Source organism: Triticum aestivum, chromosome 7A (assembly GCF_018294505.1).
Source record: "Triticum aestivum cultivar Chinese Spring chromosome 7A, IWGSC CS RefSeq v2.1, whole genome shotgun sequence".
In the NCBI taxonomy this organism is placed as follows: domain Eukaryota; kingdom Viridiplantae; phylum Streptophyta; class Magnoliopsida; order Poales; family Poaceae; genus Triticum; species Triticum aestivum.
In genome coordinates, this window is record NC_057812.1 from 237,583,519 (window position 1) to 237,601,553 (window position 18,035).

Sequence of the window (18,035 nt, forward strand, 5' to 3'; positions counted from 1 at the left end):
AGAAGTCGCTCCAGTGTAATTCGAAGATAAGCACTAAGCATTTTTCAGCGCTCTAATGGGTGTAGTGTCTGCAGTTGGAGACAGTAAACATAGCTCTGCAGTTGATGATCTCAATTGCCACACACAACCATCCCAGGTGCTTGCTTTAACTTTGCACTGTCAAATGTGGTTGCATGTTGCATATGGTGTCTAGCTTGTATTGCTTCCAATTTAGTTAAATTGCATCTGCTTACTTTACACATTATACCTTTCATAATGACGTGCCTTCCTGTTTTTGATACATACTACATATGTCTATTAACCATGTTCGTACATCAAACTAATTCTCTTTTGTATCCCTCGTCAATCACTTATGATGAGACAGTCACCCGAGTGGGTTACTGTGAGACGCCCTACTCGTTTAAAGAGTGAAGTGTCATCCTCCCCACATGATTCTCAATAAACAGCAAGGCTAAATGAAGATAGTCAACGTAGCTCTCTACTTGATCATCGCAATTCCCCCACACCACCATCGCAGGTGCTTGATCTTACTTGGCAGTGTGATATGTTGTTGCATGTTGCATATGGTGTCTACCTTGTAATGCTTCTAATTAGGGTAAATTGCATTTGCTTAGTTAACACATTATACCTGTGAATATGACATGCCTTCCTGTTTTTGGTACATACTACATCTTTCTATTAACCATGTTCTTACATCAAACTACTTTTCTTGTGTATCCCTCATCAATGCTCCTAATTTGTTAAATTGCATCTCCTTAGCTTACACATTATACATGTGAATATGACACGCCTTCCTGTTTTTGGTACATACTACATCTGCCTATCACACCATGTTCTTACATCAAACTACTGTTCTTGTGTATCCTGCGTCTATCGCTTATGATGAGACAGTCACGCGCGTGGGTTAATATGAGACGCAATACTCTTATAAAGAATGAAATTTCATCCTCTCCACATGATTCTCAAGAAACAGCAAGCCTAAATGAAGATATTGAATGTAGCTCTGTACCTGAAGACCGCACTTCCCCTACACCACCATCACAGGTGCTTGCTCTAACTTCGCAGTGTGATATGTGGTTGCATGTTGCATACGGTGTCTAGCTTGTAATGCTTCTAATTAGGGTAAATTGCATCTGCTTAGTTTACACACTATACCTGTGAATATGAGATGCCTTCCTATTTTTGGTACCCACTACATCTATGTGTTAACCTTGTTCTTACATGAAACTACCTCTCTTCTATATCCTGCATCAATCACTTAAGATGAGTCACCTTTATTCGTTGCATATTGCATATTATTTCTAGCCTGCTGCCATGTATTGCTTCTAATTTTGCCAAATACATTTGTTAGGGCACCCTTTTAATTTGGCAGAGTGATATTGGTTTCATCTTTCATATGGTTTCTAGCTTGCATCGATTCTAACAAGTTCAAGCACCTTGTGCTTAGTTTACATTTTATACATCATACATGTCAATATGTCACGCCGTCCTATTTTTCATACATATTCCATCCTCCTATCATGCGGCTGCCTTACATGAAAGTAGTGTTCGTCAGTATCATGCATCAATGAGTTCTGAAGAGCAAATTTTATTCCTTTTTCTTGTGGGTTTGACTTGACAAGGCAAAATCAAGAAAGAGGAAGGAAAAGAGTAAGGAAGGCGATGATGGTGGTCCTCTGCAGCAACGTAAATGGAGCATCTGTACCGATTCTCCTTGTACTGATAGTGCATTACAAGGTCCAAGTCTCTGCTCCCCTACTCCAACATCCAAGGTGCTTGCTCTAACTTGGCAGTGTGATATCTGGTTGCATGTTGCATATGGTGTCTAGCTCGTATTGCTCCTAATTAGTGTAAACTGCATCTGCTTAGCTTACACATGATACATGTGAATATGACACGCTTTCCTGTTTTTGGTATGTACTATATCTGTCTATCACACCATGTTCTTACATGAAACTACTCTTCTTGTGTATCCTATATCAGTCACTTATGATGGGACACCTTTAAGTTGGCAGTGTGATATTGGTTTGCGTCTTGAATATGATTTCTAGCATGTATTGCTTCTAGTTTGATGAACGCCACCTATGACGAGACAGTTTTAACTTGGCAGAGTGATATTGATTGCACCTTCCATATGGTGTCTTGCAGTGTTTCTAATTTGTTAAAGTGCCTTCTGCTTAGTTACCACATCATAGGTGTGAATATGTCAAGCCGTCCATTTTTCCGTACATATTCCATCCTCATATCATGACTTTGCCTTTCATCAGAGTAGTGTTTGTCAGTATCATGCATGAATGAGCTCTGAAGAGCGAATGATATTCCTTTTTCTTGTCGGTATGACCTCACAATGCAAAATCAATAAAGCTGAAGGAAATTGGCAAGGCATTGGATGATGGTGGTCCTTCCGAGCAACTGAAATGGAGGTTCTCTACAGATTCTACTCCGCCATCCTCCCAACAAGATTCGCAAGACAACACAAGGCTAGACAGTCAACGTAGCTGTGTAGATGATGAGCACATCTCCCCTACTCCACCATCACATGTGCTTACTCTAACTTAGCACTATTATATGTGGTTGCATGTTGCGTATGATGTCTAGCTTGTATTGCTTCTAACTTTGTTGAATTGCATCTGCTTACTTTACACATAATGCCTGTGAATATGACATGTGTTCCTGTTTCTACATCAGACTACTATTCTTGCATACCCCGCATCAGTCACTTATGATAAGGCACCTTTAAGTCGCCACTGTGATATTGGTTGTGTCTTGCATATGATTTCTAGCATGTACTGCTTCTAATTTGTTGAAACGCCATACAGTTTGAACTTGGCACAGTGATATTGGTTGCATATTTCATATGGTGTCTAGCTTGTAGTGCTTCTAATTTGTTGAAATGCCTTCTCCTTAGTTACCACATCATAGGTGTGAATATGTCACACCGTCCTATTTTTCATACATATTCCATCCTCGCATCATGTGTTTGCCTTTCATCCGAGTAGTGTTCGTCAGTATCATGCATGAATGAGTTCTGAAGAGCGAATTTTATTCCTTTTTCTTATCGGTTTGACTTCACAATGAAAAATCTTTACAGCTGAAGGAAATTAGTCCGACAGTGGATGATGGTGGTCCTTCGGAGCAACTCAAACAGGGGGTCTCTATAGATTCTACTCCACCATCCTCCCAACAAGATTCGCAAGACAACACAAGGGTGGACAGTCAACGTAGCTGTGTAGATGATGAGCACATCGCCCCTACTCCACCATCACAGGTGCTTGCTCTAACTTGACACTATTATATATGGTTGCATGTTGCGTATGATGTCTAGCTTCTATTGCTTCTAACTTGAATTGCATCTGCTTACTTTACACATAATGCCTGTGAATATGACACGTGTTCCTGTTTCTAGAACATACGTGTACATGATGAGCACATCTCCCCTACTCCACCATCATAGGTTCTTGCTCTTACTTGGAACTGTTATACGTGGTTGCGTTTTCCGTATGATGTCTAGTTTGTATTGCTTCTGATTATGTTGAATTGCATCTGCGTAGCTTACAACTTATACCTGCAACGATACTTACCCATAAGACACATTTAACTTGGGACTGTGATGTAGGTTGCATCTTGCATTGTCTTCTAGCTTGTACTACTTCTAATTTCTTGAAATGGCACTTACGACGAGACACTTTTGACCTGATAGAGTGATATTGGTTGCATGTTCATATGGTGCCTAGCTTTCATTTCTTCTAATTTTGTTGAAATGCCTTCCGCTTACTGTTTTTTCATACATATTCCATCCTCTTATCATACGTGTGAATATGAAATGCTGTCTTTTTTTGTATATATTCCATCCTCCCATCCCGCGCTTGCCTTACATCAAAGTAGTGTTTGTCTGTATCATGCATCAACCAGTTATGCAGAGCTAATTTTATTCATCTTCTTGTGGTTTTGACTTCATAAGGCAATATCAGAAAATAGGAAGGAACAGAGTAAGTTAGGGGATATTGGTGGTCCTCTGCACCGACGCAACACAGAGACTCTCTAGATTTGCCACTGCTACTGCTAATGAAGTTGAAGTCCCAATTCTACATGATGAGTTCATCTCCCGTACTCCACCATCGCAGGTGCTTGCTCTAAGTTGACAGTGTGATAATTGATTTCATGTTGCATATGTTGTCTAGCCTGTATTTCTTCTATTTTGATTAAATTGCACCTGCTGAGTTTATACGTTATACATGTGCATCTGACATGGCTTTCTGTGTCTAGAATACACTGCATCTATCTATCATACCATGTTCTTACATCAAAGCACTACTGTTGTGTATCCTGCACCAGTCACTCATGATTGGACACTTTTAACATGGCAGTTTGATAGTGGTTGCATCTTGCATTGATTTCTACGTTGTACTGCTTCTAATTTTTCGAATTGCCACTTATGACAGACACTTTTAACTTGGCAGAGTAATATTGGTTGCATCTTTCATATGGTGTCTAGCTTGCATTACTTATATTTTCTTGAAAATCCTTCTGCTTAGTTTGCACATGGCAGCTGTGAATATGTCATGTCGTCCTGTTTTTCTTACATATTCCATCCTCGTACGGTTGTCTTACATCAAAGTATTGCTTGTCTGTATCATGCATCAATGAGTTCTAAAGAGTGATTTTATTCTTTTGTGTTGTGGGTACAGCTTGACATGGCAAAGTCAAAAAAGAGCAAGGAGAATAATATAGTAGGGAGTGCTGTTACTCATCGGGTGAAACGGAAAAGGTTCTGCCGTCGAGATTCTGCTGGTACTTATAGTGCAGTAGAAGGTCCAAGTCCACCGGCTAAATCTACAAACACAGTATCAACTACTCCACCAGCTGCAGCATCTGCTTCAACTGTACCAGCATCTCAACCATTTACTCGTTTGTTTGCTCCAAAACTGGCCAGTTCCCAAGCTGCCTTCACACCTAACACTACTTCTGAAGCACTGCTGACACAACAGGACTTGGCAAGATCAGATGAACCTCATGAGCATCAACACCAAGATGGTACCTGACCGAGTCAAGTTACAGTTGCATGCTCCTTTATATGTACTCTCACATTTTGATGTACACTAACACTTTCCATATTCGTTGTTGAACTAGCACCACGGTGCAAGCGGAAACAGACATCAGGGATAATGCTTGATAGATTAACAAAATCTAAAGGAGGAAGAATGGAGATCCATTTTGAGGCAGGTTTAAAAAGGCCACGTGATGCTACAGAATCATCCAAGTTAGTATCAGAGGCAGCAGTTGCCGTTAGGTGTCATGCACGTATCCTCCCAACATGGATCCAGTACAGGAATGAGAAAGAAAATACCCAGTTTAACACCTTCCTTGACCATTTATCCGTAAGTAATGTTATTCATCGCAATTAGTAATATTGTCTTGCTCTGTTCCATACTTTCTAGCTTACTCCTAATAAGATTCACATTCTTTTTTCAATAGATGAGGTTCAAGTTGGATCTGAAAGATGATGCAACTAAACAAGCATGCACTCATGTTTTTCAGTATGCTCTGCGACAGTATCGGTACCACCTTAGAAAATCTCACTTTGAAGGCAAGGCTAACAATGAAATCGCCCAAACATCTCCAGTGGAATATATTACAGATGAAGACTGGACAACCCTCATTAAACATTGGTCTGATCCAAAGTATCAGGTAGGCTATATTTATTTGATCAGACCACATATTGAACTTGTATTTATGTATGTGCCTTACACGTGTATCTTCTTCTAGGCTAACTATTTGAAGAACAAAACCAACCGTTCTAAAGTGAAATTCCAATAGACAACAGGATCTTGTAGCTATATTGCACACTGCGAGGCTCTTGTAAATAGTTGCTACTTCCTTCTTTTTTTGTGCCATATTATTGTATCTATATTGACTTGTTCCAAATACAGAGGAAAGCCCGTGCGGACCAAAAAGAACCTGAACCGAATGCAGTGCAAATCTTCAAGGATTGCCACACCAGCAAGATGAAGGGCATGAGCACACCAGTTCAAGCCGCTGTCGTAAGTCCTTACTCCTCCTGCCTTGAACTGATTGGTATTGTGATGTGGTCATTTAACTACTTGGTTTGCAGCCAATGTTAGTTACTCTGTTCACTTTTATTCACAGTTGTCTTAACGTATCATTTCACCTTACATGGTTTAAAAGAGATGAAGGATATTCTTTTGGTCTTGATCTGTAATCTAGTTGTTATGTTCACGTGCGCACACAATGATAAAATAGCATGTTTGTTTTATATCTGTTTGCCCATGATATGAATGATGTCATACTATGTTCATCCTACTTTAAACCATGTCTCTTTATCCTTAGATGTCAACGAATGTGACGAAATAGACAATACAGTAGGCATGCTACATGGACATATGTTCCGAAAGTGATTTTATTATGTAGTTGGCACTACAATACATGCTAATGTATTACAGTAGTTCAGCAGAATAAGTTATGTATAAATGTTTAACCTACTTTGTTTGTTTTTGTCTCATTAGTAACTTATCTGGTACACTAATCTACAAGTTCAAACTTTCAGGAAGCTATGGAACAAATGATTGAACAACCACAACCACCTGAAGGTGACGAGGCTACTAGAGGCACAATGTCACCTCTTGCTGCAATGCGTCAGTATCTCTCTACTAATACTGCAAAAAGCACCTTCCTGTGTAATTCTGGGTTGGTTGTCAAGGTAACCTCGTCCAAATCGCCTACTGAACAAAATCTTCGTGCTAGACAGAGTGATATATCTATGCTCCAGACACAAGTCCAATCCCTAATGGACGTTGTTTCGGAAACAAGAATAGTGGTTGAGAAATGTCGTCAAGATATGAATGGTTTTGAAACCAGACTATCAGACATTCGCTTCATTGTTCAAGAGCAATGGCGGAAAAAAGGTGGAGATCGTGCTGCTCCATCAGATTCTACAGCCTAAACCATTAGCACTCAGGTCAAATGATTTGTGCTTCTATACATTTGATGGTGCTTTTATCTGGAAGGACTGTAAACTTTATGCCAACATGCCTTTTGTTGTATGGTTGGAATTTATTTTGTTGTGATACAACATTTATGATGCTGCCTCAGGATGCAGTAATTACGACGCTATTTTTGTATAGTGTAGGTTTATCTTAGTAATGTATTCGGCCGAAAGCTTCGTAGGATCTCAACATGCCAACATTCGTCGGGCCCATTCCAATTGAGCTAAAAACGATTACGGGCAGAAATTGGCATGTAGCCCACTAAAAATATCTGGGCCTAAATCAGCATAAGCTTTCATATTTTTCTGGTAGGCCCGTGCCCATAGTGGGCCTTTAACAGGCCTAAACATAATTTGGGCCCTCAGTAAAAATAGGTCGTTTACAGGTGTAAATATCTCGAGCCCATAAAAACATGGGCCTTTAATAGACCGAAAGTGAGATTGGGCCCTGACTGGGCCAAATAACCCACTGGACTTAGCAGGCTGAAATTGTGGCCCATTTACGATGCGGATCTTTGACAGGCCAAAATTTGGACGGGCCGTAAATGCGCCGACCTAATACACGGGCATTTAACAGGCCAGAACTTCGGTCGGGCTAGATTATCGTCATCTTTATATGGGCCGTTAATGGGCCTGATATGACGATGGGCCACATATGGCCCATGGTTTATGTCCGGCGTTAACAGGCCAAAAATGACAACAGGCCGAAAGTGGCCCAAAGCTATAGTGGGCCTCTAACAGGCCGAATGTCAGACATGGCCGAATATGACCCAAATCCTTCACGGTCGTTTATGGGCCGAAAGTTTTGATGGCCTATAAATGGGCCCAAATGAAGCCGAACCTTTAACAGGCCGGAAATGCACCGGGCCGTAATTCGGCCCAATTACTTAGCGGACTGTTAACGGGCCAGAAGTGACCATGGGCCGCGTTGATGACAAGTTTAGGACAGGCCATTGACGGGCCGGTTTGACAGAGAATGTTGGTCCTTTATCTGGGCCGGCCCATTATGGTCTGTAGAATCTTGTGGGCCTTTAGCTAGGTCGGCCCATTGTGGTCCGCAAAATCTTGTGGGCCTTTAGCTGGGTTGACCCATTATGATCTGCAAAATCGTGTGGGCCTTTAGCTGGGACGGCCCATTATGGTCCGCTAAATCTTATGGGCCTTCGGTTGGGCCGGCCCATTTAAACTTTGTGGGCCACTTTTTGGCTGGTCCACGTGTCAACATATCATAGGCCCATCTCTACCGTTGGATGAGTGACACCTGTGCCAACGCAGAGCTGACGCGTGGATCCGCCAGCCAATGAGAATTTTACACATGGAAAATCGGCATTGATCGTGGCTGTTAACGGGTTATCGAATCCAAAATCCGACCCGATAGCTTAACGCCTTAACGGCGTTCCATTACGGTGGATGCCACGTGTCGGTCACCCTTGACGAAAGCACTTCTATGATGCACGATTTATCATCATGGAAGTGGACACTTCCGTGATGATAGTTTTGGCAATGTCATGGAACACTTCTACGACAACACAGGTATGACTATCTTGATTCTGTCATAAATTTGTCATGGATGTACATGCATGACAGAAAACGCGACCTACTGTGACAAACACGTATCATCACGGAAGTGTATTTTTTTTGTAGTGCGGCCTCTTGCCTTTCGGCATGTGTCAGCGTCCTAGGAACGGGGGTCCCCAGACTTTCCTGCCTGCGGCCCACGGCGTGGCTCCACCAGCGGCCCTGTACAGCCCATCTTCATCAGCAAACACTCAAGACCCTCGCGAGGGGCCAAGCCTCGCGAGGCGGACGACACAAGGCTTCCTCGGGGGCGGCCTTGCTAGGTTAGCTCGCGAGGGGCGGAGAGGTCAAGGCAAGGGTACATCGCGAGGTCCCTGTGACGCAAGCCATGACGACCAAGGCCAGGCGGGCACCAGGCAGGCGCCAGCGTGCGCAGTGTCCTCATTTCCTCTTTGGTGCTAAAGAGGCAGTCACAGGCGAGGAGTCTCGAGGCATCAGACAAAGGTTTCCATATCGGTGCAACAAGACCAAGACCAGCAGGACGGAAGGACGGAGGTCACCATGGAGCCCAAGACGGCGTCACCACCAGAACCTTTGGCAGGCGAAGACCACCTTTTGTTAGGATAACTTGTACTAGTTGTCTCCCTTCAAATTTTGCCATTGTTGGATCCCTTCCCACCTAATATTGGGGAAGAGGACCAGGGCCCTATAAATAGGACTAGCCACCACCGTAGGGAGGCATCTGATCTTGGACTGGATCCATTCCACCAAGGCCACCAGACAAGCTCACTGAGCTTAAGAAAACCTCTCCTCAGGAGGCTATTCTTCCCTTGTACTCGTTCATCCTCAGCCCAAGAGGCAATCCACCACACCACACTAGAGTAGGGTATTACACCACATCGGTGGCCCAAACCAGTATAAACCCTGTGTCCTTTGTTCTGCGAGTTTGATGTGCTGAGCTTTGAGATTGCAGTGAGAACATGAGCTAGGGGCAGGAGAGATCTTCATGCGCACCCCAGAGTTCAAACCTCAAGGGTTTTCCCGGAACCCGAAATCCGAGATTTGGTGCCCCAGGTAGGGGGTGCACCGAAGCTTCGCCTCTCTGCTTGCTTCATCCAGCTCCACGGTAGACGTCGTCCCTCTAGTTAGGCTAGCGGGCGCGTGCGGATGTGCCGTGGGCATCCGGGGCTTCACCCACACCTTGCGACAGGTGCGGTGGCCATGCAAGTTCAATCCAGAGATGCCGCCCCGCTATGACGGCACGGCAGATCCGGCGGCCTTCCTGCAGGTGTATGAGGAGGCCGTCCTTGAAGCCGGAGGCGACGACCAGGTCATGGCCAGCTGGTTCCCCCTGGCCCTAGCCGGTGTGCCACGCGCTTGGCTGCTCAGCCTGCCAGGATCTTCGGTGGCCTCCTGGGAGGAGCTGCGCGGTCTCTTTGTCGTGCGCTTCGCGGCACGGGCGCCTCTCACCGTAGCAGCCCTCCTCGGCGGCTCGTGAGTACCGCCCTCTGACTGTCACACCAAGCAGTTCTTCCGCCAGATTGGCGCCGCATCCGTGCGGCAAGGAGATCCCCCGAGTTGGGAGGCACCCAAGGCCGACCTCGCCTTCGACTCGGGGGATCACCCCGTCACCACCGTCGGCTCGGGCGTTGTCCAATGCTTTGCACGCCCACCACATGCAGCGTAGCTGTCACCAAGACCCTCATCGATGGTGGCGCCGGTCTCAACGTGCTCTCTGTGGAGGCTTTTAGCCTTCTTCACGTACCACTCGAATGGCTCCGCCCCAGCAAGCCCTTCTCTGGGGTCGACGGCGGCTCCACCAGCCCCTTGGGGCAGATCCGCCTTCCTGTGACCTTCGGCACTCGCGACAACTACCGCACCGAGGTGATCGACTTCGACATCTCCCGCATCGGCCTCCCATACAATGCCATCCTCGGATACCCGGCTCTGGATCAGTTTATGGCGGCGACCCATCCGGCCTACAACCTCATGAAGATGCCCGGGAGCAAGGACGTCCTCACCGTAGTTGGGGACACCAAGGAGGCTCTGTCGGTGCTCAGGTGTGCCCTCAAAATCGCTGCGGTAGCGCAACCGGCCAATGAGGCCACCCTAGGGGTTAAAGAGGCCGCACCAGCAAAGAAGAAGCAGTTGTTCACTCAAGATCGGGCTGAGACCAAGCAGGTGCTAGTCGAGGAAGATGGGTCCTTGGGAGCCACCTTCACCATAGGAGCCAACCTCAACCCGGATCAAGAGGAGGCATTGGTGAAGTTCCTGCGCACGAACAAGGATGTATTCTCCTGGGAACCCAAGCAGCTAGTAGGGGTCCCAAGAGGGGTGATCAAGCATCACTTGAGGGTGTGCCCCAATGTGCGCCCTGTGAAGCAGAAGGTGCGGTGATAGTCCACAGATAAGCAGTCCTTCATCGTCTCGGAAACCCGCAAGCTGGAGACAGTAGGTGTCATTCATGAGGTTCGGTACCCTGAGTGGCTGGCGAACCCCGTCGTCGTACCGAAGAAAGGCGGGAAGGAGCGCATGTGTATCGACTTCACCAACCTCAACAAGGCCTGTCCCCAAGACCCGTTCCCGCTCCCATGTTCCACCGCCGAGTCTGACCTACTGTGCTTTTTGGACACGTTTTCAGGCTATCACCAGATCAAGATGACAATGGAGGATGTGGAGAAGACGGCCTTCCTGACCCCGTGTGGGGTGTACTGCTACACTTGCATGTCGTTTGGGCTGCGCAATGTAGATGCGACCTTTCAGCGGCTGATGCACATCGCCCTAGGTCAGCAGCTCAGGAGGAACGCTTAAGCCTACGTCAACGACATTGTGGTAAATTCTCGGGAGGCAAGAACTTTGATTCAAGACTTGGAGGAGACCTTCGCAAGCCTGCGCCAGGTAGACCTGCGGCTAAACCCAGAGAAGTGTATGTTTAGTGTCCCCTCTGGCAAGCTGCTAGGCTTCCTCGTGTCCCACAGGGGGATCTAGGCTAACCCGGAGAAGGTCAAGGCGATAGAAGACATGAGCCCACCACAAACTCTCAAGGAGATGCAGAAGCTTCCAGGCTACGTGACCTCGCTGGGACGCTTCATCTCCAAGCTAGGAGAGCGAGCCCTACTATTCTTCAAGCTGATGAAGAAGAAGGGCCCATTCGAGTGGACCCCGGAGGCTGACCAAGCATTTCAAGACCTCAAGAGATACCTGACCAGCCCTCCGGCGATGGTGGCGCCTCGCCATCTCGAGCCCCTGGTGCTATACCTTGCCGCCACTCCCTACTCTGCTAGCACACCTCTAGTGGCGGTTCGAGAAGAGCGCCAGGACAAGGGTCTGTCGCGCCATGACACGCCCCCAGCTGGGGCGATACAGGACCCAGAGGGCACCACAAAGGCTGCTGCAACACCAATGATTGACCAGGACCAGCAAAGCAGCATTCGTGGGCCAGCAGAGGCCCTAGTGGGCGACCAGGCTCTTGGGGTCCCGTCACCTTAGGAGACGCCCCAACTTCTGGTAGGCGCAGGCTCCGTCGACGCTCCCGCCCTCGTCGAGCACCCGGTGTACTTCGTTAGCACGGTACTGCGGGGTGCAAGGGCACGGTACCCATGCCTCAGAAGCTCTTGCTCACGCTCTTGGTGGCCTCGCGTAAACTGCAACACTACTTCCAAGGTCACCCAATCAAGGTCGTCTCGGCCTACCCGCTCGAGAGGGTACTCAGGAGCCCCAACGCTACTGGAAGAGTCGCCGAATGGAACATCAAGCTGCAAGCATTCCAGCTAGAGTTTAGCACAATAGGGTCATCAAGGGGGCAACGCTCACCGACTTCGTGGCAGAATGGACTGATGCCCCGGGGTTTGAAGCAGGTGATGACCGATCCCTCTCGCCAGGAAGTGAAGCACCAGATGGTCGGGTCATGTATTTCGATGGCGCGTTCGCATGCCAGGGCGCGGGAGCTGGAGCAGTGCTCATCTCGCCCACTCAGGGCAAGCTCTACTACGCCGTGCAGCTCTGCTTCCAGCAAGGTGAGAAGGTCCCCAACAACATTGCGGAGTACGAAGGCCTCATCGCTGGCCTCAAGGCCGCGGTTGCCTTCGGGGTGAAGCGCCTCACCATCAGGGGCGACTTGCAGCTCCTCGTCAACTTCTCCACAAGGTATACGAGCCGAAGGACGAGCACATGGAGGCATTCCTCGTGGAGGTATGCAAAATGGAAAAGCATTTCCTGGGTCTAGAGTTGCAGCACGTACCCCGTGGCACCAACAAGGAAGCCGACAACATCGCCAAAAGGGCGTCCAGGAGACAACCCCAAGAGCCTGGTGTCTTTGAGGAGCGACTCTTCAAGCCGTCGGCAGCACCTCCGCTTTCGGGGCCGGCGCCGCCTCAGGAGGAGCTCCCCCAACCACCTGCCTCGGGAGCCCTACCCTGCGGCCCAACCTCGGGAGCACGCCTACTCCTGGTGCTCGAGCCTCAAGAGGGGTGCTGGACCAAGGAGTTAAAGGAATACCTAATGCAAGGGATGCTGCCGGAAAAAGAGGAGGACGCGGAGCGCGTGGCCCAATAGGCTACGGCATACTGCATCCAGGATGTTGAGTTATATAGGAAGCAGCCAGATGATATTTCCTTGCGATGCATCTCCAGGGAACAGGGGAACGAGTTGCCGGCTGACATACACGGCGGCGACTGCGGGCACCACTCGTCATCATGAACCCTCGTCGGCAAGGCGTTTCGCAACGGGTTCTACTGGCCTACGACGCTCAATGACGCAACCGAGCTGGTGAACTCCTGTGAGGCCTGCCAATTCCACGCCAAGCAGATCCACCAGCCAGCTCAGGGCCTCCAGACCATCCTGCTCTCGTGGCCGTTTGTAGTCTGGGGGCTGGATATCTTAGGCACGTTCCCTCGAGCGCCTGGGGCTACCGCTGCCTCTACGTCGACATCGACAAGTTCACCAAATGGGCGGAGGTAGAAGCTGTCCGCACCATCCCGGCCGGATCTGCGGTCAAGTACATCAAGGGTCTCGTGAGCCGGTTCGGGGTCCCTAATCGCATCATCACCGACAACGGCTCACAGTTCACTAGCAATCTCTTCAAGACATATTGTGCTAACCTTGGAACGCAGATCTGCTACGCTTCGGTGGCACACCCCAGGAGCAATGGCCAAGCCGAACGCACCAACACAGAGGTCTTGAGAGGCCTCAAGACCAGGACCTTCAAGAAGAAGCTCGAGGCCTGTGGCAGGGGCTGTCACAATGAGCTCCTGTCTGTGTTGTAGTCCATCCGCACCGCCGCCACAAAGCCAACGGGCGAGACCCCGTTCTTCATCGTCTACGAAGCAGAAGTGGTTCTCCCTCACGAGGTCAAGCATCGCTCCATGCGGGTCCTGGCGTTTGATGAGATGCAGCAGGACGCCATGCAAGGAATGGACCTTGTGCTGGGGGAGGAACGCCGCTGCGAAGCCACGCTCCAAGCGGCAAGATACCAGTAGGCGCTGCGGCGGTATCACTGCCGCATCGTCCGCTCCTAGACGCTCGCGGTGGGCGGCCTCGTCCTAAGGCGGGTGCTCTCTAGGGAAGAGCTGCATAAGCTCTCGCCCATGTGGGAGGGCCCGTTTAGGGTTGCTCGCATCTCCAAGCCTGGCGCCGTGCGCCTGGAGATGCAGGACGGGGTCCCCATCCAGAACGCCTGGAACATCCAGCACCTCCGAAAGTTCTGCCCATGAAGTAAGGCCCCGTTCCTGTGAAGTTCTCCGCTCGTGACACTCTCACGTAATAATGAGTGGGGCTGTACACGCCCCGGAGTCTCAGAAGTGCAGCCCTCAGGCCTCAGGGGCTCCCTCCCATGTCCTAGTGGCAGCACTTAGCTCCGCGCTGGTGAGAAGACTAGACTAGGTGCCGGACGCGGCTTTTCATTTGCTTTCCGTAGTTGGCTTGCCCCTTTTTTAATGGAAGTTCGCATTCTGGTTTTTCTGGTCATCTTGGTTCGATCACCTTTTCCTCCGTTCTTCCCTCGGTTCTTTGTTTCGGCCCGTACTCTCCCTCACATGCCTCACGAGGGGGCTGGACAGTGCACTCATGAGCGCTTTTCCCGTTCTTCGCGAGGCACCGCTCGAGATCGCAAGCTGGCGCTCCTACCTTAATCCGTGCCCCTCGAGTATTGTGATGCGGAGCTCTAGGTCATGGCCGGCCGCGCCTACGACCTGGGCTTGGAAAAATAAGAGGTTCTTAACAATTTTTTGCAGTTCCTCGACGCCTCCCAAGCCAATGGCAAGGAGGTCTCACCAGGTATTGGGAGAGGCACGCCTCACGAGGTGGAAACTACTTTAGACACATCAAGCTAAGTTATCTCTACACGTCTACATAGAACGCTGATACTGCAATAGGACACAGGAACGATAAACATGACATAGCGACTTGGAAATCATGATTCGTTGCACGCCCCTGCAGGGCCCCATACTTGTTTCTTTTTAGATGCATGAAGAAAGGAAAGAACAAAACGAAAGCAGCACGGACCCCCGCGGCAGTTTGTAAGGGTAGGCCCTCGGCGCCCCATGGACTCAACCAGACCCCTCCTCATGCTTCACTGGGGCGCGGCGACGAGACGATCCGCTACCACCTTCAATGCGGGCGCGGTGGCATGGCGGCTGGTCATAACCGCTGTTGCTGGAGCTATCGCTGGAGGAAGAGCCGCTGTAGCTGGACGAGCCGCGGCCAGTGCCGAGGACGAGTCCACCTTCATCCTCGTCACGGCTATCGCCAAGGTCGAGAACCTCGCCGCTGTCATTGTCCTCAGGGCAGCATCCGACGGGGCGACCATCTTCCCCGAATACTTGAAGTGGAGGGTACACCGCCTGCCCAGGCCGCGCGCATGGGCAAACGTCTGCCAGTCGCGGGCCAGGGCTGCGTTTCCTACGACGGAGACTTCCACCACAACCCACAAAGCCTTGCTGCAGCAGCCGTCCGCCTACAGCCAGAGACCGCCTGGACCCATGACCGGCAGTTCGCCGGCGAAGAAGCACGGGAGCAGAAGCCACGTGCCGGCCGGGTTCTCCAACCACACAACGAACTCCCGCAGCACCTCCGCTGAGTGGAAGCGCGGCCGAGGAGGCCGCGCAACCATGGCGCACCTCACTTTGTCGACGGGGCTGCCACGACCTGGGCGAGTCCCACCACGCGAGGAGGCGCCGCCGCGGCCGCAAGGGGCCACGACGGGGGTCGCGGCATGCTTACACGGGAGACTGCGCCCTCTCTTGGGCGGCGGCGAGCCAGGCCCCTCCTGGCGGGCCTTCCCCTTCTCTACGGCCGAGAACCTCTTCACCGACGCCATAAGGTGTCACTGCTAGTAGTGAAGCAAGGGAGAAGAAGCGAGTGGAGCAGGAAGAGATGAGCGACGGGGGATCTGCCCCCCTCCTCATTTATAGCAAGAGAAGGCCAACCGACGACTCCCACGATCACAGGTAATTATGGTTTTCTCTTCATGCAGCAGGGACTCGTCAAGTCGGGCAGTTGACGAGGCGGCGTGAGGAAGCGGAGGCGCCCACGTCCCATCAATCACCACGCGTTAGCTGAGGCCACAGGCTGTTGGGGCCCGTGGAGCTCCGCACTTTCCCCTTGGCTTCACCTCGTAGCCAAGTCCGAGCGCGCCTTGGGCCCGGGGGCTACTGTCGGCGTCCTGGGAATGGGGGTCCCCAGACTTGCCTTCCTGCGGCCCACGGCGTGGCTCCACCAGCGGCCCTGTACGGCCCATCTTCATCTGCGAACACTCAAGTCCCTCGCAAGGGGCCAAGCCTCGCGAGGCGGATGACACAAGGCCTCCTCAGGGGTGGCCTCGTTAGGCTAGCTCGCGAGGGGCGGAGAGATCAAGGCAAGGGGCACCTCACGAGGTCCCTGCGACGCAAGCCATGATGACCAAGGCCAGGCAGACACCAGGCGGGCGCCAGCTTGCGTAGTGTCCTCGTTTCCTCTTTGGTTCTATAGAGGCAGGTGCAGGCGAGGAGTCCTGAGGCATCAGGCAAAGGTTTCCATATTGGTGCAACAAGACCAAGACCAGCAGGACGGCAGGATGGAGGTCACCATGGAGCCCAGGACGGCGTCACCACCAGAACCTTTGGTAGGCAAAGACCACCTTTTGTCCGGATAACTTGTACTAGTTGTCTCCCTTCAAATTTGGCCATTGTTGGATCCCTCCCGCCTAATATTTGGGAAGAGGACTAGGGCCCCATAAATAGGACTAGCCACCACCGTAGGGAGGCATCTGATCTTGGACTAGATCCATTCCACCAAGGCCACCAGACAAGCTCACCGAGCTTAAGAACACCTCTCCTAAGGAGGCTGTTCTTCCATTGTACTCATTCATCCTCAGCCCAAGAGGCAATCCACCACACCACACTGGAGTAGGGTATTACACCACATCGGTGGCCCGAACCAGTATAAACCCTATGTCCTTTGTTTTGCGAGTTCGACGTGCTGAGCTTTGAGATTGCAGTGAGAGCGTGAGCTAGGGGGAGGAGAGATCTTCGTGCGCACCCTAGACTTCGAACCTCAAGGGTTTTGCCGGAACCCGAAATCCGACAACATGTTGTTTAGCCACATACGCGGCCTTCAGTTTCTCTTCCAGCTTACCCGATGCTCCTGCCATCGTAAATCCGACGGTGTTTATTTGAATAAACATTACTAGCACATGATTATATTTTTCGGGCAGAAGGGGATATTACTAGTCAGTGCCTCCTTGGACTTCTCTAGTTCGGCGGTAATAGTAGTTAACTGGGTCTGACACTTTTCCAGCTCCTGAGACAGCATGTTGTTCTTCTCTGTGAGTACCTGATTATACAATGATCCTTAAAATCAGTTGCTTCAACTGTGTCAACTCTCAGGGGCTACTGGTACATGATTTTTAAATCTACGCATTACGATCTTACCCGCATGTCCTTTGAAAGCTGGTAAGTGGCTCCAGCAAGCCCATCCCAAGCAGCTCGGATGTATGCATCCACCGAGCTGAAGGCATTAAATGCCTCTTCAGTAAAGTTGGGGTCGCGCATAGCAGCCCTCCGGCACCGATGGTTCATTGCACTCTCCTCTTCGGAGTTGGTGACAGATACATTATCTGAATCTTCAGAGAGAGGACAATCCGGCATTGCACCCTTATCAACTCTAGCCCTGGAGGCAGGGTCCAAGGTCGGATTGGTGGACGCATGTCCGGCGAGGTCTCCGGATACAGTCCAACGAACGCTCTTCCTGAAATATGGTGAAGTAAGGAACGTTACAATTCGCTATGATTGCCATGGGACATATTAAAAACCATACCTCTTCGATGAAGGCTGGGCAGTGTCGCTATCCGACTTTGCCTTCAAATACCCACCTCGCATAGGCTCCGCTCTTTTAAGGGATGCCTCTGGTGCGGAGTGGCGAGACGAGCGCTGCCCCTTTAAAGCACGAGAAAGTGTAGTGGGTGAAGCACAGTGAGAAAACTCTTTTGGAGGAGACGTCTTCGGGGTACTTACGTGAGAGGAACGGAGAAGGCCGGGGT